Source organism: Haemorhous mexicanus, chromosome 24, assembly GCF_027477595.1.
Source record: "Haemorhous mexicanus isolate bHaeMex1 chromosome 24, bHaeMex1.pri, whole genome shotgun sequence".
In the NCBI taxonomy this organism is placed as follows: Eukaryota; Metazoa; Chordata; class Aves; order Passeriformes; family Fringillidae; genus Haemorhous; species Haemorhous mexicanus.
In genome coordinates this window covers 509074-534603 of record NC_082364.1, presented here as the reverse complement: position 1 = coordinate 534603, position 25530 = coordinate 509074, and the positions used below count along the sequence as shown (strand labels likewise).

The following is a 25530-nucleotide window of genomic DNA, read 5'->3' as shown; positions in this document are numbered from 1 at the left end:
GTGCTTTGTTTTCAGACATCTCAACTCATAGTCATCAGATACAGTAGACTCTTTTTCTCTGCTATATTTTATAGCTAGAATATTTGTTTTTAAATATGACTTGACTCATGCAGGACAAACCCAGCAGTATATCTATATTTTTAAAGCTGCTTATCCTTTGGAAAGGAAAGGGTATGGTGTTCACAAAATGAGAGCTATCAGTCTGTGACTGGTTTTTGTACTTCCTACACCCAGGGACTGAGCCATGAGTACTTGACACTGGTAATGCCACAGCTTGTTGCTGTTGCATGAGGTTTTCTAAAAGCAGTGATAAACAGGAAGATAGCTAAACAATGGGCATGTCAGGTGTGATGATGGTGTGTGCCTTGTGCATGGTTAGAAACAGAGTTCAGTAACTCTGATGGTGTTCAGGATTAAAAACTCCTGGTGGGGAAGACTACCCAAGGTAAAACAGCTGCCAAATTTGAAAGCATCATTGGTACAGACCCATTAGCTGGGCACAGTTCTGTACACACACAGAGCTCTGTGAATTCAAGTGACTTCTGTACTCACAAAGATAAGCATTCAGAGTAACTGAGATCAGATTTTTAATGAACCATTCATTTAGACTATTTAGCAAAAAAAAAAAAAATACCCTCCTCTGAATTGGTTTGGATTAAATAGTCACTGAATACTCAAAATGCTTGCAAACAAGTCTAAATTTGCAATATTCTGTAGCCTTTACGCCAAGAATTTTTCCAGCCTTTAAAAATTATTACTATCCTGTCAGCCCTGTGGAGAACATTGTGTTTGGTCATATGAGGCAATGAGAAAGATTAGAAATGTAACTGAATAATTTGATTTTTAAAGGCTTGAACCTCAGTGTTTATAAAATACTTTTAGTGTACACTCAGTCTCTAGGACTGTACATATGTAAAGTTCAGCTGTGAATAAATACAAGCAGAGCAGAATATTACTTTCTCTTCCAGCCTGTCTCTTTGATGGTCAAATCCACCCAGACAAGTGCCCAGGCTGCCGAATGGAATTCTTCCAGTTATTGGGCTTCTCCTTGCGTGCAAACGTGATGCTGTGTTTGGGACAGAGTAAAACTGTTCTTTTGACTGCTTGCTTTTTAGTCTTTCTTTCATAGTCTCACAAATGCTCCTGGAGCTACTCTGCCATGCAGCATCTGTGAAATGAAGTAGCTCTCTGGGTCAATCACAGGCTGTTCCTCCCAGAGCAAACTTCAGGCGAGCACATTCCAACTGGTGACCTTGGTGCACAGGGAAGCGGGAATGTGTTACAACTTGTTCACACAATCTCTCTGAGCCACTTGTGCCAGATTTGCTTGGAGGTTGCAGACCTGCAGTTCCATTGGTATAACCTGGGACAGACCCCCCCGCCATGCTGCAGGATGGGTTTGCAGCACCAGTTTTCCAGGCAGTTGCAGGCACTGGTGTCGGTGGAGAACTGGCACAGCTTGCTCTGGTAATGAGAGCAGAAACTGAGAGGAGTTAGGGAAGCAGGGCCCTGCAAGGCTTAGCATTTGTGCACCTCTCTGACTTGCTAAACAAGTGCTCAAAACCTCTGTTTAGTAACTTGTCACTTGGGTATTTTTTCTGCTGAGAGCTGACAAAGGGTTTGGGAAGTAGGTGTGAATTAGGACACGCTGGTGCTACACCTGGTGAAGAAAGCACTGAGAAAGAACATGAATGTAAAGCATCGTGTGATGAGTAAAGATACTGGTTGGAGAGGAATCCATCAAGGCCCTGGCATGCATTTGGAAAAGGATATCCAAGGCACTGTGGGATGGAGATCAGACGTGCAGGGTAAACCAGCCCATCCCTTGTTTTCACAGAGACTGATTCAGTACTCCTGCTCCCCACCATATTTTGTGCAAATTCTGTTGTGTAATAATTTGTATATTTATGACTGTGTGTGGCCAGAGCTGCCTATTCCTATTCTTGTCTCTCCTGGAATTGCCTGGAGTGAATGAATGTGGCAGATTGGAGCAGGCCTGAGGTTTAGCTACACAAGCTGGACAAGTATCCTGTAAGAAGTGCACTGAATCTTGCATTTTTAACCTTAGATTTTCTCCATCTCTAATAGAGAGTGGCTTAACCCCTGATGCAGAAGCTGTAACATCCAGTTGTTGAAATGATGATAATTGTGGCATTTCCTTATAACTGAATGTTGGACATAGCTTGGCTTTGAGTTGGACTGCTGTAATCCTGAGCAAGTGGGATGAAGTCTAGAGGCTCTGTAGTTTGGAGAACTTGTAAGAAGTTGCAGGATGACTTAGATGAGGGCCTGAAAACATCATGGGAAGGAATCTGAGAGTGAACTGCTGAGATGGGGAGAGCTTGAAACAAAGTGATGGCTGTCAGGGTTGGAACTGGGATGAGATCTGAACTCTGCCTTCCCAGTCACACCCACTGAGTTACATTCCTGCAAGAAGGGCAAGTGAAAGGAGGGGAAGTGAGGGGCTGCACAGGGCAGGTGCCAGAAATGGCCTTTGGTTCCTGCTGGCAGGAGCAGAGCTTCTCTCTGGAGCTGGGACAGACATATGGCATTTGAGGAGCCTCCAGGAGAGCCTGGCAGAGCTGTCAAGTGGGAACATGTCACATACGATGCAGATGCTTGGCTGGCTCCGGCTTATGGAAACTTGTGGATGGTTTTCCCACTCACATGCACTTTAGACATAGCCAGGTCCAAGAGAGTTTCTGGTGGGGAGAAACTAGTGAAATGCATACCAAAGGAAAAAGCTGTTCTGTCAAGAGGGCTCACGAGCAAGCAGGACAGAGCCAGACCTCATTATTTTGCTGTGTCCCACATTTATCTTCCATTTATTCCTTTCCTGAACTGGAACACTTCATCTGATCGTCATGTAAGCCTGATGTGATGAGCTCACCCCTGCACTGTGGTGTTTGGGTTGGTTAATCAGCATGGGGAAATCAGTGAAACTTTTGGTGAAATCTTCAATGAAATCTTCATCTACCTTAGAACTCAAGTGCTGGGGCAGCTCTTCTGCTGTTCTGTTGTTGTTTCAGGGAACTGATCCAACATCTAAAGAAAGAGGGATGATTATTTCTCAAGCTTTTGTTAATTTTTTTTTTTCTCGGTAACAAATCTACTGTGAAGTTCAGGGATGGGTGGAACTTCCCAGCAGTCACAGTAAGAAAAGCCACGACTGAACCAAGTTCCTTTATTTGGCTGTGAGCTTTCCAAAAGCTCAGGGTGGTTACTTACATCAAATGCACCAACTGAGAATTCCTGTCTTTATAGACTTACAACTAAGAGCAAGATTTTATTTTCCTACACTCAGCTCAGAGCTGGGGGAAGCCCAAGTTGATCCTGACTTCTGACAGCTGTATAATTACAATCAGCAGCAGTTGCTGCTATAAGAAACTGGTGCTAAACAGGAATTAGTGTTGCATATTTACCCAGAGGATGAAAATATCTACAAATATCTATAAATATACTCAGTTATTATTAGAAGAAGTATTTAAATCTTCTACTGCTTGGGTATCCCAGATATCAACTGATAGAAGGGAAATCTCCTCTTGCAAATGAGTTGCTGAGTAATTTTTCACCGCAAGTTTTGCTGCCTCAGGGTAGTTTTCATGGGCAGGGCACTCATTTCAGCTCAACTATTCATCTCATCTTTCACAAAACTTATTTCACAAGTGTAAATATTTGTGGCAGCTTGCCCATTTTATGTGACCTTTGCACAATGACAGAAAAGCTCTGGAAGGCTGCTGATGTTTTAGGGCACATTCTTTAACAAAACTAATTAATCTAGCACCATATCAATTGTTATTTACATATTTTATTATTTTTTATAGAAAACTACATTTGTTAACCCAAATACTGGGTGGTGATTTGTTGAAGTAGATAAATGATACTGTAGGAATTTAATAATCTTACAATGAAATGCAAGAGTCTTTTGAAGAGAGTATCACCTACTCTCAGCCCTCACAGGCTCCCTGTACCTGGCTTTGGGCCTCACAAAAGTTAACACAGAGCTATAAAGCTGAAGCCTTTAGAACAGCTCAAAACTCAGTGCTTGCCTTCACAAAATTTATAGCAAAAACCTACTGAATTGCTTAGCAATGATCTCACAAGAGATGTGGCAAATGCAGCAGAAGAGATGACATGTTCCAGCTTTCTGTCCCTACAGGGCACTGCAATTCCAGGGTGAGTAAAGTTCTCCTGGAGAAGACTTCTGCCGGAATCAAGCTGGAACCAGCAGATTGAGTGTTCCAGACTTGGGTGCAGCCAACAGAGGCTCCTTTGTCCCTTGGGCCCTGGTCAAGATTCCCAGAGGAGGGGAGGAAACATCACAGAGAGTCAGAGAGCTTCTGGGGCCAGAAGGTACAAGCTGGGGGAAAAAAACACTGGAAGGAAAGGAGAATTGAGGATGGCTTTGGGCAATGGGTAGGACAGAGGAAGTATGAGAAATAAGCAGGGAATTTTGCTAAAAGGTTCCTTGGCTGATTGGTTAAACTTATGCTGGAGAGAAACTGGCCTTAGGTCAAGTCTGCAGCTGCAGTGCTTTTATGTGATTGCTCTCCCTCTGAGCTTCCTGGAATGACAGCTGGGCCAGGCGCTTCGGCCTGTGGGCAGCAAACAAGAAAGGCATAAGAAATGTCCCTTCCAAGGACAGTTCCCCAATATATCCTTTACATGATCGTTCAGGAGTTGTGAGTCTTTTTTCCCCCTTGACTCCTCTCTTAGGAGGTGAATAGGAAGTCACCCATCTCCCCGTATCTGCAATTTTGTTTAAAAATGCTGTGTCATCAGTTGTGGAACTTTTTTTGTAGCTCATTTATGATATGGAAGCTCTCTGGCTGTCCTTGGAGCAGAGCCATACGCTACCAGCTCCTTGAAAATACATGTTGAATAAATATGTAGGTCAGAAAACAGAAAGCGCATCCCAGTTTATCTAGTAAATGGGAGTTTTGTTGCCTAGTGCTCTATCACTGGGGCTGTTGATCAGTTTTTGCAAGTAATATGGTAATAGCTTTGTTCTTAGCTTAGAGATTAAGGAATGTCACCCTTTGCTTTGAAAAGGGCAGGTGCAGGTTATATAGGGATAGAACTCAGGGGAATGGCCTTAAGACGGAGGAAAGCAGGGTTAGACAAGGAATTAAGAAGAAATTCTTCCCTATGAGGGTACTGAGGCCCTGGCATAGGGTGCCCAGAGAAGCTGTGGCTGCCCCATCCTTGAAAGAGTCCAAGGTCAGGTTGGACAGGGCTTGGAGCACCCTGGGATTGTGGGAGGTGTCCCTGTCTGGGGGTGGCAGGGGGTGGAATGAAATAGGCTTTAAGGTTCTTTCCCATCCAAACCATTCTGGGATTCTATGATTTACTGGCATTAATAAATAAAAATACCTACCAGGAGATAAGGATGAGGAGTGCCCTGAGAGAAGATTTGCTAACAAGCAGCAACATCTTCAGAATCTCTCCCTGTTCTATAAATTGGCCAAGCATATACCAAAGAGCTTCTCCACAGTTATATCAAACCAAAAAAAAAAAAGCCTGAAATCCTACTGGCAATTGTTGCCTCCAAGCCTTCATTATGCCCCTATTTTCTTCCTCGTCTTCCAGCCCTGAAGGAATTGGCCAGGGAGCTCATCCTGGCTGGCTGGTTTGTGCTGTCTTCCCCAGCTGTGCTCTCTGTAGCAGCCTCACACAACACTGAGTGAAATTAAAAACATGTCTGGGGCTGACTGAATCATTCCTCATTAGCTCAGTGGGCAGCAGATTTAGGAGCTAGATTTGCAATGAACACTTATTAGATTGTGTGTCTTCTGGGGATAGCTGATTTTTTTTATCATCAGATTCCATGACTTAGCAGCATAATTAGCTATTAGACATATATACTCCATTCAAGAGCTGCTTTTTAAATTTTTTTTAATCCTGCTTAATCTAGGAGACTTTCTTTTCTCATTTACAGGGGACTTGTGCACAGTTCTTCTGACAAGTGCACGATAGCCAGTGGGAATGAGACCTGTAATTAATGCATTGAATGCTCAGTGTGAGCAGGAGGCTCTTGGATGAAGAAGCTCTTCTGGCTCTGTCAGGTGTCTGACGAGAGGACAAATATGTTAGTCAGAATGGTGGAGTCAGTGATATGGTGGGGTTTACACCCTGCAAATTCATTTAATAGAAGGTATTGAGGCCTGAAGGGAAAATTATGTCTTTCCCCATTCCCCTGAATTCTGGGCAGTCACATGTGCTTGATTCTGCACTTTCTCAACAATAGCTGATTCACTGGCTTTCTAGTAACAAAAATAAATTGAGCCCAGTGTCCTGCCCCTTTTTGTAGGGGTGCATGTGTTGAGGGGGTGATGTGTTAAAATGGAGTCCAGCTGTGAGAGCCTGAACCGTGGGAGGTCCAGATTCAGCTGGGGCGTGCCAGAGACAAATTGTATGAATGTGGTCACATATCCTCACTGTGCTTTGGCTTGGCATCCATGAAAAGAACTTCACAGATTTTGTGGTAAAATGAGAGCCCCTTGGATGCTGTAGTATTAGGGTGTCTTGTTGGTTTGTCACAAAATGTTAAGGGTGGTGGAAGTCTAGAGTGGAGATGGTTGTCCCTTTCAATTAAGTTCTTCTTTTATGTAATTGAACTTGGTTTATTGCTCAGGAAATATCCTTGTTTCTCAGCTCTCTGGCTACAATGGTACCTGCCATTTCTTGCAATTTACTTCGGAGGCGCTTTTCCAGCTGCCTCGTGTTCTTGGATCAGATACAATCCCCTTTGATTCCTGTTGTCCTTTTGTCTTTGCTCACTTGGCTCTAAGAAATTTGTTCCCTGAACACAGGCCCAGATTCTACGCTCTCCCATGCTGCAGCAAACCAAACACTGCTTCTGAAGCAATTAGTTTAGGAAGCATTGACACACACAAGAGGAATTAGGAGTCTTGACTATTAATTTTTTCCCAAGTTTTGTCAATGATTCTGTACTGCTTTTCCCAAATCTTCCAGTATTAGTTCCAGAACTGAGTGACTACACTTTGAGTGGTCATAGCACACATTATATTTCCAGTTACCTGATCATCCTTCACTGCCTTGTAGTCACAGCACAAGCCACAACACCAGTGGAGCTGCCTGGGTCCTGCTGAACTCAGCAGGATGGATATCCAGTGGACAAGTATGTCCAGATAGCCATGTTCTCAGATAGAAACCTCAGACAGAAATCACTTGGTCACAAGACACTGAAAACATGGAGTGAAGACGGGGGCATTACTGGTACAGAAGGCTGCAGAGTCTGCAGCAGGGCTGGCTCTTGAATCCGGAGGTAAGACCTCTGCGAATGGTTTCCTAGTGGAGTTTACCAGATGGAAGTGGCAAGAAATGGAAAATAATTAAGGTCTGAACAAAAATAACAACTGTCCTGAAGTCTTTGGTGTTATTTTGTCTTTATTCAGACTGAGTCCCTCTACTATTTTATTGCAATATAGCAATAAAATAGTGTCAAAAAGGGACAATCTCACAAATATATGTGGGCTAAAATGCTGTTTTCACTTGCACAGTCACACTTTGGTCCTCATTAGCACCTACATGTCCTGGAAGTGGTTTGTGTTCACCTAGCAGCTCTTTCCTTGGCTTTATGGCGGATGTTGCACCACTATCTGAGTCCCAGACAAAAAAAAAAAAAAAAAAAAAAAACCAAAAAACCTCCCAAAATACTCACAACCAACCACAAACAAAAAGACACACACACTCAAAGAGAAGTAACTCTCAAGACCAGGTTGAATAGGGCTTGGAACAACCTAGTCTAGTGGAAGGTATCCCTGCCCATGGCAGGGGGTGGAACTGAGTGAGCTTTAAGGTCCTTTCCAACCTAAACCATTCTGGTATCCAGTAGAAACTAATCTGATTGCTGAGGTGGGGCTGTGAACAGGCTTTGCTCTTCTCTCTTGGATTATGCCAGAATTTTCTCATGAGTTGAAGGGCTTCCTTGCTCAGGTCAGGGCCTCTTTATGTCTGTGCAAAACTACAGCAGATCCCATCCAATAATTATTTACTATAAGTTGTATTTGGCCTTAACAGCCTGAACATATTTGGCATTTCTGCTCTCTTAATATTTCTGAGAGAGGAGGAAAATTGTTAACCCTGTTTTGTAAATGGCCAAAGCTGCAGAGATAGGCTGGAGTGGAGCAGGGACTGTAATCCCTATTTCTAAATTCTCTATTAAAACCCTAATCCCTGGGCTATCCTTCTGCTTCGGGCATTTGGGATGGATGGTGTATAATTTATCTGAAGTGATGCACCTGCCACTGTTTAAAGCCAGTTATTTTCCTTCTGTCGCTGTGTCAAAGTTGCTTCTTTAATTGCCAAATTCATCTTTTGCTGGAGTGACTAAGAATTGCATCTGCTTGCATTTTGTAGGTCTCAGAGTCTGTTCAAACAGTTCAACAAATTCCATGTAGACTCACAGTATCTTGGGACTGATAAAGGTTGATGCCTGGACTGGCTAAAGGGGAAAAATCCGAGTATGTGGTTTCCAGCATTCATTGGCTGGTGAGAATCAAAACCTCTCCTCATTTGCCCAAGGATCCTAATTTTTTTTTTTTTTTTTTTTTTTTTTTTTTTTTTTTTTTTTTTTTTTTGAAAAGGCAGAAAAACACAGATGCTTCACAGAGAATATAGATAGAAAGGAACAGCAGGATGGGGGGGAATGTGGAAGTAGGTCAGATACATTGCAGACAAAAAAAATCATTATGATTAGGAGAGATTAGGGAAGGCAAGGGCAAACAGCATCAAAGGAATCCAATTTATCAGGCCATTTAAACAAGACCATTCCTTGCAAAGTAAGTTTTCTATACTATGCACAGACTTGGAGCAAAATGAGAGTCACTGCTGCAGCATCAGGTGCTTTACATGAAATAAGACGATTCTCAGCTCAAAGGTTTCATTATAAAAGGCAATTTGTAAGGGTGAAGTTATTTCATCTGAGGATATTAGAAACTTGACAATAACAAGTAGATTCTGTTGCTTAGTTTTTCGGCAGCTAGGAGCCTGGGAGATGAGACCAACATGCTGTGACTTGGTCTCCTTTTCTCCCTTTTTTTCCCTGGTTTTGATGAGCTTATCTGTCCCATGTACCATAACAGCAAGGAAATGGATTTTGATTTGGATGGGATTTGCTTGCCTCACTTGTATCAAGGCAGAAATGAACACTGAAAGCCTTGGCTCTGTAAAACAGAGCACTCCTCCAGTATGATGGGTTTTTTTGTGTACCAAACAGCCCTTAATATCAAACATGGGCAGTGTCTCTTAATTTGCAAGAGACTCACAGCCTTTTGTAAGACAGGCTCTTTGTGGTAGGAATTCTGTTAAAACCTGGGAATCTGGGGCCTGTTTCTGCACAGCACTACTTTTGTTGATGTAGAATAACTACATTTTCTTTGATTTCACCAAGCTGGAGTGCTACTTGCATGTTTTTAACTCTGGCTTGGGTCCTCTACACAAAAAACACAACCTCAGAGCTCTGTCATGTCAAATGTTTCTTAGCAGCAAGATGTGGACTTCTCTTAACAATGGGTTAAATACTTATGGGGTCAGCTGTCTGTCTCTGCCCCCACACACGCTCAGGATGACTCTTGCACGCTGGGCTTCAAAGATGAGTCTGGACGCTAGGTTTTTTCGGTCTTCAGAATTGTTTATTATTTCTTATCTATAAAGTCCTTTCTCTGCCCAAAGGATCTGACCAGCACGGCAGCCAAAGGCACTCTGCCCACCCCCAAGGCGGCCGCATCTTTTATAACAAAAACTACGTATATCATATTTACCTTTTGTCCCCAATACCTATCATCTTCGTCACTAACTACACTCTCATCCCAGACCAATCCCCAAATGCCAAAACCACTCCAGAAGATGGAAGACAGGAAGAAGAAAGAAGAGCCTGGTGTCACGCCCTGATTCCTCCATCTTGTCTCTACAACCCCCCTGTACCAAAACCCCAAAATTTGTGATTCACCCTATAATGATATCTTCCCTTCACCATTTACACTCGAGTGATTCTCGCAGGTTCCATTTCTTCATACATCAGTGGCACATCTCTAGATGGATCAAAATCAAGCCACCAAGTGCTTTTGGCAACATTCCAAGACTCCCGAGCCCCCCAAGGGTTCTCTCGGTAGCTCTGGACATCAGGAGTGATGCGCTGAGCTCCCACAATACTGGCTGAACGTCTTCCCAAATATCTGACTGCTGCTGCCAGGGGCTGTGGGGTGGTGTGCAGCCTGAACCAAATCCTGCAGAACTGCTGACTTAAGCCTGAGCATGGAGAAAGTCTGGCATCTTAGAAGTTCTTAATTAACAGCACTTTTTATGCCACTCATTAGTTTCCTATTCAGGAGGAACTGGGGTATGAAACAAGCTGAAAGTTCCAAGGGGTGGTTGCCTCTACAGCTGAAGTTACAGCTGGGGCATCCTTAGCCTTCTGAGCTGAGAAGTAAATTCTTTCCTGGGGCTTTTGCAGAAATTTGGGGCAATACAAGCCCAGACTTTGGTTAACACTTTTATTGCTGACTGGCTGCCACATTGTCAGTCTGACAGTGTTGCCTTTCAGGTCCAAGCACTGCCAGAACTCTGCTCTTTGTATAGCAGAAGACTGACCTTTGATGGAAATAACCTGATTCTCCTTTGTTTAGGCAATAAGGTGTGTGTGTGAGAAAAATCTCACCCCAGTCCTGTTTTGGGTCTCTTCCAAAGTTTGGCATAAATGTTGAAGCAAGATATTTCTAATTTCATTGTGATGAAACTCCAGATCTTGATGGTTTTATGCATTATGAGGGCTTCAAGTCTTGCTACCCCAGCTTTGACTGGTTTAAGTTGGTCTGGAGTTTCTGCCTTCAATAAAATGCTGGTAAATTACACCTGGTAAGATTTTAGTCCCTTATTGCTGTGTGATTTTTGCCTGACAATAGCAGGTAACTCAATCCCAGCAGTCTGTGGTCTGGCACCCTGTGAAACTTTGGGTATGACATTGCGAGGTTTAGCATTTTAAACACTGCTTTGGAGTCCAGTGTTGGGGATTGATCCAGTCTGATGGTCTGTGGGCTTGGAAGGAAAAGGAGAGCAGCAGGGCATGAAGTACAGCTGCTTCTTATAAATCAGCACACTAGAAACATACTTGAATTATATAGTCAAGAGGAATAAAGAGAAATTAGGCCTTGCCACAGTTGTCTGGATATTTGGACTCTGTTCCTAAATGTGTTACTAACTCCTGTGAAACCCTCCTGTGAAACTAACTCCTGGGAAAAGTGCTTTCAAACTCTGTGTGCTTGAGATTTCCCATTTACAGAAACACTGGAAATGATGTAAGACTTAATTAATGATGAAGAACACTGCATTGCTTTGAGAGCTGCTGCAAAAAAAAGGGCAAGTCTCACCATTATTATTAGTAGTAGTATTGTTCCATCTTTAATCTGTCAGATTACATAAATCTAAGCAGATGCCTTAAAGCATTGTGTGTAGAGGAAAGCCCTCTAAAGGAACAAATTCCATTTGCCTTTGTCTTGGACTAAAATATAATTGTGTGTGAAGATAGAATAGCTATTTCTGAAAAGGAGATACAAAAGGGTAGGAAAAAAGCTAGTGCAGCACTAGAAAAAGAAGAGATGGGAGATAGTTTCATCCCAACTGATAGTGAAACATAAATTATTCCCAAACTGGCCTGTTGAAAGTATGCCATAAACATTTAGACATTAAGAGGCTGTGAGACAATGGCTGTTGTTCTCTAAATGCAAATGTAATACCTTGAAGTCTGAGATATTAGCATTTACTGCTCTTCCTTTTTAGCCTGTAAGTCTCAAAGGTGTTTTTAAGCATCAGCTGGACACACAAACTCATCTGCCTTTTTCAGGCAATCTTATCCAACTGATCCATAAACTATGTTTCAGAGGCTGGAAGTCTTGACTTGACTGTTTCTGTGGGAATTGGAGATTAGGGCTCCTGTGGGGATTCTATAGGGTACTTTTAACCTAATGTGAACATGATGAACAGAATTTTACTGGTGATTAATGGATCTAGAAAAGGGTAGTATTAAACCATGTTGCCCTGTAATATTATGAGTTACCTATATACATTCTCCTTTCCTTAATCCTTCTCCAGGGCCTCATACAGAACTTTCTAGGTTCTTTCTTGGGCTGCCACCATTTGTTGCATTGCACTACAACAGCTGTGACATATCTGCTGCATTTTGATGAAATTACTGGAACCGGAATCACCAGTGGTGCAATTATTCCTTATACAGATGATTTAATTACAGCAGTGTGATGTTACAGGGTTAATTAATTGTTGCTTATTAAGTGCTTTGAGACTTTTGAATGAGAGATGCTATGTATGTGCAAGGCATGATTATTAGTTATTAACAGCAATGCTCCCTGCTATTTGGAGGGTAAAAATAATTTAGTTTCATTATGAAATATTAAATTTGAGTCTAGTCAGATGCATGGCGCATTTCAGGTTGCAAGTGAAAAGCCAAGTATATACTTAGGTAGTGGTGCACTGTGCCAAATTTGGCTTGTGGGAGTGGTTCCCATCAGTTCCCGCTGGAACAGAAAAGAGGTGGAAATGCAGCAGGCTGTAGAAACTGGAGGAGGGGATGGTGTGGGAGACATTCCTAAGATTTCAGTAAAATCAGTAAGTAATGGAAGAATTTACAGGAATATTGAGGTACAGGCTCTAATTTAATGATTTAGCCACAGTTATTGAAGAGCATCTACTGCCTTCAGAGCTACCTTCTCCTTTTGAGGCTTTTTCCTAAAAATTTTCTCCACCAGCAGCAGCTGTAGGCTTGCCTGAGCCCATGGACAGTGTATCTGTGTGGAAAATCAGGCTGCCTAAGCTCTGGTATTTATCCTGGCACTTAGGCTGCAGTGCTATGTCTAGAGAGATTTTTCATTGGTTCTCTAAATTTAATAACTCAGTGTGTCAAAATATGTGCTGTTCAATTACTGGAATTCTTTTACTCATTTCAGAGAGAGCTCTCTTCCCTTTGCTCCTTCTTGCTGCACTTATTCTTTCTTATTTTGAGGAATAAACTTATTTACTGATGAGAGAGGAGGAAGAGACAGACATTTGTCCTCATGTTGCTTCCCATGAAGGAGCACAAAGTGCTTTAAGACTTGTTTCCATACCTGGAAGTTCAGTACTTGTCTCCATCCCAGAGATGAGTCCACTGACCAGGGGCGTTTGTTCTGCAGTGCCTCAGAGAGAAAGGAGGAAATGACAAAATGAGTTCTGTGAATCCTGTGCCAAGCAAAAACGACTGACATCATTAAAATTAAAGCCTGTGTCTAGGAAATTTTCAAGGACATGGATAAGTAGCAGCTCTTCAGGGTGCTGATCCATCACACAGGGGAGAACTGGGGAAGGTGTGAGTACAGGTGCCTTAAAACATTCCCTGAGTTGGGGAATCTGGGCAGTGGGGCTGGCAAGTGTGTGAAATATGGAGGGTTGGTGCCCACAGCTCCTTCTGAATTGCACTGGAGGGGCTGCTCAAACATGGATCTAGGTAGGGGAGAACCAAAGGAGTTGCCAGAGGGTGGAATGGACCCCTGCAGCATGTTTCTAAACTCTTGAACTGTCTAAACCAACCTCTAGATAGAGCTGGAGCCTTACAATAGAGTGTCTCCAACTCCTGCTCACCTTAGGTGTTTGGTTTGTGATTTTCAGTCTTTTCCCAAGTCCCTGTCACAAGAACAGTATTTGTCTTGTCAGCAAGATGCAGAGCTGCCACTTTTCTGCTCAGGTATTCTGTGCAGCACATTCTGAGCACCATGAGTCACTCTGCATGGATGGGTTGTGAGCTGCATGCTTAATGCCTCCTAAGTTCCTGCAAGCCTTAGTCTTGCTCTACTGGTGCTGTAGGAATGAGTTTCACATACCCAATGAATATGTTCAGGAGTCCTGGACGCAGAACTTCCTGACCACAGCTGCTGCAGAATACCCAAAAAGCCATAAAAGTGTGTGTGGTCTTCAGTTCTGCTTGGATAAAATCTCCTGGAAGTAAAAACAACAGCAACAACAGCAAAAAATTCCCATGCATCTGAGAGCCCTAGATGAAAGCACAGTTTTGGGGGATTATTTGGGGTTTTTTTTTTGCTGTTTTTCTTTTGTTTTTTCATCACTGTGCTGTGCAGTGTCCAATTTAGGACTGAATTGTGTCATCTAAGCGAGACAATTTTTAAGAAGTGTGCAAGACTGTCTAAAATGTTCCTCCCAATGAACTGACATTATCCTCTAGGAAGTTTTCACCAGTTTTAATGGACCTAGACCTCTTCCCATTCTCAATGAGCAAATATCTGGGTCTGTTTTCCAGCTTGATGGCTTTGGGGAGCTTAATTTTGTATGAACTGGCTTTATTATTTTGGTTTTATTTATTATTTTATTATTTATTTTTATGAAATGGCTTTACTTCCAGAGAGTGGAGATGTCTGTGAGTGTAAATCCCTTTCCACTTGTAGGAACTAGCTGTGTATATGTGTATGGGACACAAGGAGGATTCAGCAAGTCTGATCAGAGAAACTTCCTGGGGTGAAGCCTTTTGCTGTTTTTCTGTACAACAGCTGGTTCTGCTGGGCTATGACTAGGATTTGAGATAACTCCTGCAATGCTGATTATGATAATAAAAATACCCCACACACCATTAAGTGAATCAAGGAAAAATCCACCAAAGTTACAGTTGAATCTTTATCTATTCTGATGATGCAGGTAGGGATTTCTAAGTTCAAAAGCAAGAGTGGGGAGGAAGGGCAATTAAGGCAAATTCCACTGAATTCCTGCTTATCTTGGGCTGTTCTGTAGTATGAGATATTGCAAATACTGTAGCAAATAGAGATGTGCATTTGTCTCACTTACTGTAACAGCCCAAAAATGCAAATGCTTTCTATGCTGCAATTGTTTTGACTCTGGAGAATTGTTCTCTTCACTGTGTTCTGCCTCTTTTGGACTCTGATTGCCTGTCAGCTAAGGAATGCTTCTAAGCAGAGACAAAGGGGAATGGCTTGGTGCCCATCTTTGTGGCTGAAAGACTATTTTATTAAATCTTTCTGGACAGTGCATTTCAATTTCTGTTGCTCCAGGGCTCTGGAATCTGAGCCACTCGGGGAAAAAGGCCTCCTGCTCCTCAAGGTGCCAGGAGTGATCTGAGAGGAAATGAGAATGGTGTCCAAGGCTTGTGTGCCAGGATTCAGCCATTGATTTTCACACTGTGGGTATGTTCAGAGACACAGAAATCCCTGTGAGGAGATGCTGGGTGGGTCACATGAGTCACCAGAGAAACACAACCTCAAAAGACAAGACAGAAAGCAAATTGGTTTTCTACGGATGAGTTACCACAGTGACTTACTAAAGATGATCTATAAAATTTGCAGAATCTGGTTTACTATTTTATTCATGAAACCATTATTTTAACATTCAGCTCTTGCTCATGGGTTGGAAGGGATGGAAAAGCATCTGCAGCATTATTAGCAGTCTTTGAGTGAAAGGGATCCTTTAGCAAGATGTTGTGGAAGTCTGTTGTCTCCCTCCTGCTTGAGCCAGCCCCTCCACCCCAATCTCTTTATTCCCCTGCTTAGTCAGGAGGTTCTAAAACAGATGAAAGCACACAGCCCTAAAAATGCTGACTTCTCAAAGTACTGCACCCTGTCAGTCAGCCACCCAGGAGCAGAAGTACTACCAACACATTCGTCATGGTAGACTTTAATCTCCTTCTAAAGCCAAACATGTAAAAGGAAAAATAATTTACAAACAGTGATGCTAAAATTAAAAGCTAAGAAGAAATACTTCCTTATTCAACCTGAAGTGGTTGGCATACAGAAGAAAGAGGAAAAAAGCAAAACCAGTCTAGTTTTCCCTTTTCTGAATATATTACCTTTTTAAAGCTTGGATAAATCAGCCTGATGTATTAACCTTCCAGAGTGGTGGATGGAGTGCAACCTGTAACCTGGTTTTTGTGTCTCACTCCACTTGAGAGCCTTTGCTCACAGGTCACATCTCTCACATTTTAGTATTCCTGGGCAGAACAAACTGTCAGCCCTTTACAGCTGGAATGGGAATAGGTCTTGAGGAATGGTTTCTGGTACTGTTTTCTCCAGGAGTCCCACTGGCATTCCCAGTGATAATAACATACTGCTTCTACTGTTTTCCATTCCATGAGCTGCTCCAGTCCCCTTGGCCTGGGCTTAGAGCAGTCTGGCAGCTCAGTGGTGGAGCAGAGAGGAGATCTAAGGCTGCACATCCTGAACAGATTCCCAGGAGTGCTTGGAATCTGTATTTGTATGTGGGACATTCAGCTTTCTGGATTTATTCCACATGAATTAGGGTTTGGCACTTCCAGCTGCAGAGAGAAGTAAAAGAACCTGGTTACTGTTGATTTAATGTCCAAACTTTTCCTCCCTTTTAGAAAGGCTCTTTCTGTGTAACTGAGCTCCCTCATTTCCCAGAGTAATTTAATTTTAATTGAAGACTCAGTTGTACAGGTACAATTAAGTACTGGTAATACAGTTATATTCAATGAAAAGGAGCTTTATCAAAGCAGAACAGAACAATATTGTGGGGTTTTTCTATTTTATTTGCTTTTGTTTTGCCAGTTGTCTGAGGCACCAGGTTTTGCCTTTCCTGCTGCCGCCCTTCACCCAGTGGGCCAGGGCTATGTATGAACCACTAAACGATGAGTCAAAAACACTCTCTTATCTCTCTGCCTTCAGTGGGAGATTGTCTTTGATGCATCCTAGGTGAATAGGAAAGAATAATGCATATTCACAGTGGAACACTGCAGCCCAGGCCAGAAAAGGAGCCCAGTAAAAACCCAAACAACAAACCCCTTCTTTGAAATTCACTGATGTTTCTTACCTTCACAACTGTTTGAAACACCAAAGCTTTTAAAATCTTGTTTAGAGAAGACACTAGTAGCACCTGATTCTTCCAATAACGTTTCTTTAAACTGTTTTCCTGTTTTCAATACAAAATCTTGAGGTCCTGTACAAAGCAAGGTCAGTATTCTTCTCTGTTTCAGAAATGAGGAAACTGAGACACAGGCTGAGTGGATGACTAATGCAAGATCACACAGTGGTCACACAGACAACTACAAGATGTCCTGCTTTTGAGCTAATTGATACAATCTGAAATTCACATTATTTTCCTTAACTGTCCTGGTGTGGGAACTCAAGCCTGCATTGCTGTATTAATAGAGGAGCTGTTTTTTCCTGTTTTTATGGCAAAAATGAGTCTGGGAGATCCTGTGGATCTTTGGGGATGGCAGAGAGCACTTTTTGTAAGAATAAAGCCTTGTCTCACTGCTTTCCCTGGGTGACCTGAGACAGATTCTAGTTAAGAGCTCCAAATGAAGGCAGGGCATGAGCCCCTGACACACAGCTTAGGGTGCCAGAAACTGGCCCTAGCTCTGGACCTCTGAAAATTTGCAGAGGGACTGTCAGGAATGGAGGAGTCGCTGGTGTGTAGGGAAGAGGGAGCTGGAATGGTGGGGGAGAATGAGAAGGAAGAGGGCAAGAAAAATATGTGAGCACAAGACGTTCAAAGACATTCTTTGGCTTCTTCTGCCTCCTGTGCTGGCTCAGCCAGTGCTGGGGCCTTGAAGACACCTCTTAATCTACATTTCCTTTTCCTCTTTCACTGGGAATGGAAGAGTCATGTGTAGTTGACCCTGCTCGCCCTCTCCTTCCCTCTCCATTTCCTTTCCCAGCAGTGTCTCTCTGGGATACGCAGCCATCTGGCTGTTTATTGCAGCATGAGCTGAACTCTTAGATGTATCCTTTGGAATTTGGTTCTGGTTTAGTGATTTCTCTGTCATTCCTTTGCATTTTCCATACGTCTCGTTCATGCCCCCGGAGCCACTGTTGTGTGAGTGCACTCTATCCTTTTGTGTCCCACATATTTTCATGTTTCCTCTTTGCCCCAGAACTTCTCAACATTCTTGTTTGGTTTCTATTATTTCTATTCTATTTTTTCTCACGTTTCTCTGCTTCCTGTTAGCACAGGGAGCACCATCACACTCTGAAACAGTGAACTGAGGGTAGGCATCAGCCTCCCTCCAGCTCTAATCCCATCCACCCTGGGTCAAGACAGTAACCTCAGAGGCATTGCTGGAGGCGAAAAGGGAAGGTGCAAACGATTAGAGAGGAAGTTCAGCTTTAAAAGCTTTTAAAGTTCAGCACTGGGATAATCAGCAAGACTTCTTAGCCCTCTCCCTTTGTGCTATGAGTAAAATGCACAGTACAGTCTGCTTAACTCCTTCACTGCCAGCGGCAAAGGTGTTGGTAAAGAGACAGGGAAACAAAAAGGAACATCTTCCATGAAAAATCCATCTATTCTTTATTGGTAAGAGAGCACGAGATACTGAGAGTATGATGATGAAATAGAAGTCTGTCCTGAGTACCTTCATACTCCTTTCCTCTTCCAGCATTTCTCACAAGACAATGTTAGCCATACAGCTGCTGGAAATTGATTTCTTGATGAATTTCTCATGAAAGAAGGGATTGATGCTGAGAATGAAATCTTCATTTGTGTCTGGTGGTGAGATAAATTATGACTGAACCTTTCTGTCCTCTCAGATTAATTCTCTGATTCTTAGGGATCTCCTGTGCAGGGCTAAGAGTTGGGTAGGATTATCCTTGTAGGTACTTTCTAGCTCATATTCTATGATTCTCTTAGAGTGTTGTTCTGGGCTCTTTCAGTATGTAAGAGTTTTTCCTTTTCATTTCATTCCTCTTGCTGTAACAGTGAACTTGCCATGGTTGTTTCCTTATGCTGTACACCATCAGGGCAGGGCTGAAGGTGCAGGTGATGCTCCTGTGCCATCACAAGTGTTCCATGTGACAAGGAGCCCCCAGGGCTGGTGTGCTGGGATCTATGCCAAGGAGGTTGAATAGCCACTGACAACTTAACAGTGGCAAAGGAGGTGGAATAATTAAACAACTGTGTCTCATTGCAGCTCATGACAGCTTCCAGATGCTGCTGAAAGTGATTCCAGATGTGTTCTTTGGAACCTCTGGCTGTTGAGAGCACCCATGTCTTGGGAGGGTGAGAGCACATCCTCTTCCCGAGATGCACGTGGCATCTCTGCCTTTCTCCCTTAGACATGAGAGGTCAGCAGCATTTAGAATTACACTCACAGGGCAAAACATTTCCCCGTCCCTCCAGTGCCTCTGTCTTTCCGAGAGCTCACAGATGTGCACAGCTGTGCAGTTGAGCAGGGAACAAAGAGTTGTCTCTGCCTGCCACCTGTAAACCCTTTTCCTTGGGCCCACTGTGTCCCATAGTAGAGACATGCAAACCAAAGCGGCCTTAGTGATTCTCTTGTCTATCAGCACAAGGCAGGATCTTCTCCTGGTTAGCCTCATATCCTTGATTTCCTGGCCTGATACCTCCCCCTGCTGTTCCCTGTCTTTTTGACGCACGACATCCAGCCCCATCCCAGCTCTCTTCCACTCCTGCTGGTAACTCTGGTAACTCCAGAGCTGAGGTCGGACGCTGGCGTGGCAGAAGAGCAGAGGCGGGACAGTGGGTGAGGCTCACGGAGCAGGAGAGTGGCTTTAAAGGGAGATCGCGGGCTTGGCTTTCTGAACGAGCTCCCAGTGGGGAAGGACTCAGAAGTCAGAGCTCAGCTCTGGGAGCCCCAAACTCAGGAGCTGAAGGCCACTCTGCTACTGGCTGCAAGCACTTTTCTGTTTCCTCACCTTTAGGACAACACCATCTCCCCATCTCCCTCTTAGTGCTGGGTTTAAGTGATTTCTTAAGCTTTGCATAGGTGGTTTTTTTTTCTTTCTTTCTTTCTTTCTTTTTTTTTTTTTTTAATGGTAGTTTATGCACCAGCCCTGGTGTCATAAAAATTCTTCTTTTGTCCTTCCCAGCATGAACACTTCTAGGCTGAGACTGGTTTATATTTTAGTGGTTTTAAAGTGGTTTCCTTATAATTATGGGAGAATATAGGGAGGAAGAGGAGTGTTATTGGTGTTCATTCCAGCCCCTTCACTGCACCATGTAAACCACCTGCACCAGTATGAAGCAGGCGGGCAGCTTTCCCAAAGCATGTGCAGAGTAACGGTATTCTGTCTGACTTCTGCCCAGGATGTGGCAGGAGAGGAAAGGGTCTTCATCATCTGTGAGGATGCCCCAGAGAAAAGGAATAACATTAGATCTTGGTGAACGGCACCATTTTTATTGCACAGGGATTCAACATCCTGCACAAAGGATGCTCATCCCAACTGGGTGCCAGCCTAGTAAAAGCACTTAAAAAAACCCCCCAACTAAATGCACTACAAAGCAAAATAATAAGTAGAAGTTTTATAAATGAAATGCCAAACAATCTTATTAAATCAGCACTTAGATGCTAGAGCTAAATGCATTCAAATTAGATGTAAAACTTTGATGTTGCAGTGGCATACCTCAACAGACTTGTGAATTCTGTATTACAGGTGCCATCACATGAAGGCTTTGTGGATGGTTTTCTAAAGATGATGTTTCACCACAGAATCACCGACCAGAGCAGTCCAAGGACATGTGCATTGAGTCAGTGGATAACTTTATGGTACGTGCCTCGACTCCATGAATGTGCTCCCATTGCTTGGTAGGAGGGTGACTGGAAAAAATGAATGAGAAGGCCGGGCTGAGAAAGTTCAGAACATGTGGTCTATGCTTCTGTCCATGGAGGGAAGTGGCTGATGGCTGTTCCATGAGCCTGGGTAGCCCTGTCTGTGGACATTTAGAAACACAGTTATACCAGTAACGCTATAGTGCTGGGTCACTTACAATGGAATTGGCTCTAATGGTTTCCTTTTCAGCTCAAATGTATGGCTATAAACTGACCTGCCCTCCTCCTAAATGAGCCTGTGCCCACCCAATGTTTTCCAGTGCTTTTAGGAATATCATACTTTGATTGATGGAAATCAAAAAGAGCTGAGTCCTGTGTGGACTAAATTGTAGGGAAGACCATTAGTGTCTTCCCTTCTTTCTGGGACACAAGAATGTGACTCATGAGGCTGCTCCTGTCTGTGATGAAGAACTATCCAGAAATGTGGATATGCAGGATAGTCCTGATATTCCTGATGGGCAGGAACTGAGGATAAGGCTGGTAGTGACTTAGGAACAGAAGGAAGGAATGACCTAAATTTAGGCAAGATGGTTTCTATAACAAGTATAAAATACTTATCCCAGGCTCATTCCCTAGTCTTCTATTCCCCAATTTTTATGGTATTTTTTAATCCAACACTGTTACTGTGAGCCTATTGCTCCCTAAGTGTTTTCATAACTCCTTTGAGCAGAAGGATGCAGACTTTGGCTGTGATTTTATTTGGTTCAGCTGGTGAACCTGTCCTTGGCTTGTCAGGAGACAAGGGGAAATGCTCTATTTAGATGAGCAGAGCTCCTGCAGGGAAGGACTATGACACAAGACATCTGGTTACGCTTGGAATGTTGCCGTGAAAATCACTTTTATTTCCCTGGACAAATCTCATCCTTCATCTTTGCCTCCAATTCCCAATATGTTTAAAAAAAAAAAAAAGGATAATGTTACCTGATCTCTGAGTGCTGGAGAATGAATCCACAACTACTTGCAGGGTACTCAAAGGCTGTGGAAACAAGCTCAAAGAAAAGCCAACCAATAAAGAAAGTGATGAAGAACACAGGCTAATGTAGACCATTCCTTGGCCATGGTACAACTCAGTATTAATGAGTCATGGTCTCATGAAGTGTGAAACACACTTTAGTTTCTGACAGAACAATAGCTTTATGTTGCATTCTGCATCCAGTGTTCCCAGACATGTACAAAGAAAGGTAGTTTTATGTTTTATACTTGTTTGCTTTTCAACCTTCAGAAAGATTTAAGGGGGGTTTATTTCAAACCTGCAGCAAAGCCAGTGTTTCTTCCTGAAGATTAGTAATCAGATCCTGTGGCAGATCTTAAATATTTTGGTGATGGGTCCTTTAAAAACATCTTAGATTAGATAGTAAGATAGGAATGCACAATAATAAACTGAGCAGACAGGGCCATGTGCTGAATTACTCGTTATCACTTCAATCCAGGCTGAACACTAAAAAGACAGAAAAGTAAAGTGGGCTTCTTAAAAGTAATTCTATTTTTAGCTCTCCATAATTGATTATATATACTTGTTGCACTAGAACAATCCAAAAGACAGGACAAGGAATATGTCATTTTATCCTTTCCCATCTTTTGCTGAATTCCTAAAAAATTGCAGCTTTGAATAGATATGATGATACTCTGAAAGTCTAAGTTATGTTCTATAAAAGAACTTTATAAATGGGCCCTCCATGAAATAGCAGTTCTGATGGCAGTGAGGCAGGCTATGTTTTAATGGATGTCAGTGGGAGCTCTGCTGCCTCCAGACACAGGATTGGACACTTGTAGAGGGCAACCTGATCCCAGAAAGGCCCTGTGGGATGCCATTCACAGTTATGATTAGAAATGTCCCAGGAATGTGTGGGGAAGGATGAGTGCACAGCCTGCCTGAGGTAGTGCCAGCATGGTCTCCAGCTCTCTTCGGAGGAGCCAGATGGCATTGTCTCTTTTTCCCAGCGATTTTGATTTGATAAGCTTGCCTTTTCCATGTGCTCCACAGTAACAGCTCCCTCAGTCTGGCTGCTAAGGACCTGGGAGAAGGGGAAAATCTGACTCGAATCTTTGCTGTGGGATTGTCTCAGGATTTGCTGCTGACCCCACTCCCCAGTGCTGGCATCCAACACCATGCTGCAGCACTCCAACAGCATAGGGACACCACACTGGACCTTCTCAGCCTGACAGCCAAATTTCCACTCCCATCTTTTTCCAGGCTCTCTGGCAGCTAATGAATCTTTACAAGAGTTTTTCCTTCCTTTTGCCAGTGTAATAAATTTAAAGCCTTGAGATCACTGTACAAAGACCTAACAACAATGCAGCAATAAAAATGTAGTTCTGAGGTCTAAATCAGCCAACAAATTACTGGCTGAGTATAATTTCTTTGACTATTTGTCATTACCTCCCTATATGCTTTAATTACTTTTTCCTTGACATGCAGAGTTTGTGATTTGCCTGACATATTTACCTTTGAGCTTTATTCAGAATGAGCCCAAACCCAGTCTTGGATTAATTGAAAACGTATATTTTTAATTTAAATCCTGTTTTTAAAAGAGACTCGCAACTGCAAATTTTGCCAGAAGGTGGAACTGAAGCTCCATCTCCCAGCAGCTGCTCCAGCACAACTGACAGGAATGCACTTAAAAACCTTGGATTCAGTTAGTCCTTTCCCTCTTTGTCTTAAGGCAGCTGCTGGAAAGAAGTCTGTCTAACATTCCGAGTGGATTAATTATTCTGTTAGATCTGTTTCACTGAAATCCAATGATCTAGACATCATATCAAGTCTGAAGGGACTTTTAGTACTCATTTAAAATCAGGATGATTTTATTATTACAGATACTGCCTGAAACCTTTTCTTGTACAGTGTTTTGGTACTTTAGTTTCTCAGCAGTCAGAGTTTATCAGGCAGAGATGCAATTATTTCTAGTAACAGAACTCAGGGAGCTGATACTTTAAGCAGAGTGTCAGCACATTTTGCAATGAATTATTGGATCATATTATTCAGTGAGAGCCCATTCTAGAGGCATTGATCAAGACCCTGCATATGAGGTTGTTCCTTTTCGTCTGTATACAGAGTTCTCCAGAGAGCTGTCAAAGCAGAGAAGAGCAACAAAAAAAGGTGCGCTGCAGCTTTCCTGGAGTCACACTGCAAGTGGCAAATGGCACAGCAAGAATTGCATCCATCTCTTGAAACAGAGCTCTTTGCAGACAGCACTGCACCTTTCCAGGGCACAGCAATTAAATTTATTAATTGTTCAGTTTAGCAACAGACCCATTATATGTCCCTCCTGTTTTTTACTTTTCTCTCCCCTCCCTTCACCCAGAATCTCAAACTACAGCCAATTCAGTACCTCTTTTTGGGGAAGAGCAGTGCTCAGAGAGACTCACAGCCTTAAATGTAATGGAAACATTTGCTAATGAATGAGCCCTCGTTATGCACATTACAAGGAAATACTTAATTGACAGTGGCCGCCAGATAACAGGGTTTAATTAATAAATCTATGTGGCGTCACATACACCATAGGAAGGGATTACAGGGGTTAAAGTGTCTGTCTGGTGGACTTTTATGGAGGAGTTGTGTTGCCTCTCTTTTAACATGAATAACCCATATGTCTGTGACCTAACACTTGCAAAAGGAGGGTCAGTTGGTTCTGAGAAGACAGCAGCCCCATCTGGGTGTTTGAACATGGCATCTGAAGCACACCAAAGGCACATTTGTTTTCTTGCGTCTCCAGCCAGCATCTGGGTTCCTATGCTGCTGTCTATTCAACTGCACACACAGCCCCGAGTTGGACAAACAGGCTTGCTTCTCAAACTCAGCAGTTAATGACTGGGTCATTAGTGCCTCAGACAAGCTGTCAGCAGCCACTCCCCTATGGGAGCATGCTCCCAAAATGGGGACTTGATAACTGTATTGATAAAATAATGAAGCTCTGCTGACCTTCCCCTATTAATACAGTGACTCCATACCCAGTGGGGAACAAGGCTCTGGAGATCCCACTGCAGTCTGTAAGGGGCTATGGATTGCTGTCACTCTGACCTACAAGCTGTGCTCCACGTTTGCTGTGTGATGTGAAAAAGTCACAAGGAGTCCAGGACTCCTGTTCAGTCTGTTTTTTGGTAACACTGGAAGGTTCCATGCCAATGGCAGGGGCTAGAACAAGGTGAGCTTTAAGGTCCCTTCCAACCCAAAGTATTCTGTGAGTCTGTGATTGTCATATTTTTCTATTTGCATGCTCATTTTAGAGCTGAAAGTGTTTGTTTATGACACACCAAGGGGTAACATTCACAACCACCACCAGCCCAGGAACACTCACCTTTTTCACTCTGCTCCTGCTAGGATGCTCATCACCCTCAGAAATCCCTGCAGAGGGGTCAGAAAGCAGCAGCTGCCCATGTGAACCTTTTCTCAGGAGAGCTGTACCTCCCAATATTGGCTGGCCAAGCCCTGCGGAACCAAACAGAACCAGCCCCATTTATCCCAGCTCATGGGTCAGGCAGCACATCTCCTGTTACTCTTGCGTGCAGAGTGACAACTGGGCAAGAGGGGAACAAAAGCTCTCTGTCTGAAGTGGTGTCTCAGACCAAGAGAGCCCTGTGGGTCATGGCAGAGTTGTTTGTTCTTCTACACACAGGAACATCTTGGAGAAATGTGGCCATACCAGTTCTGCTGAGAACAATTAGGGACAGAAAACTCTTTAACCGGCTCTTTGCCTTCCCAGCAATCAGTTGTGGCTTACCAGTACAACCCCAGTCACCATCCTTTGCCTGAATGAAGACGTCATTGTCCTGCCTTTAGTATAGATACTTAAAAAATAAATTAAAAATCACACTAAGTTGAAAGGAGCAACTTTTCTCAAGGATGCAGGTCTTTATTGTTAACCAGTTACTTATTTGACCAAGAAAACAGTTGGACCATGGCGATCTAATTAGCTGGT

At 43.0% G+C, this 25530-nt stretch overlaps 1 long non-coding RNA gene across 7 annotated transcripts; it reads right to left on the bottom strand.

Annotated features, from left to right (window-relative positions):
• Nucleotides 1-563: 563 nt before the first annotated feature.
• On the bottom strand, nt 564-25201 carry LOC132338152 (uncharacterized). Of its 7 annotated transcripts, XR_009489389.1 has the most exons (8): nt 24910-25201; nt 20409-20602; nt 16858-20123; nt 15878-16342; nt 13890-14004; nt 13140-13208; nt 2978-3045; nt 564-1464 (listed from the first exon to the last, which is right to left on the bottom strand). It is a non-coding gene; the product is annotated as an uncharacterized LOC132338152 (long non-coding RNA). The 7 variants fall into 7 exon arrangements; XR_009489390.1 differs by lacking the exon at nt 2978-3045 and having other exon boundaries at nt 24910-25200; XR_009489391.1 differs by lacking the exon at nt 2978-3045 and having other exon boundaries at nt 13140-13199; nt 24910-25200.
• Between the last annotated feature and the right edge of the window lie 329 nt (nt 25202-25530).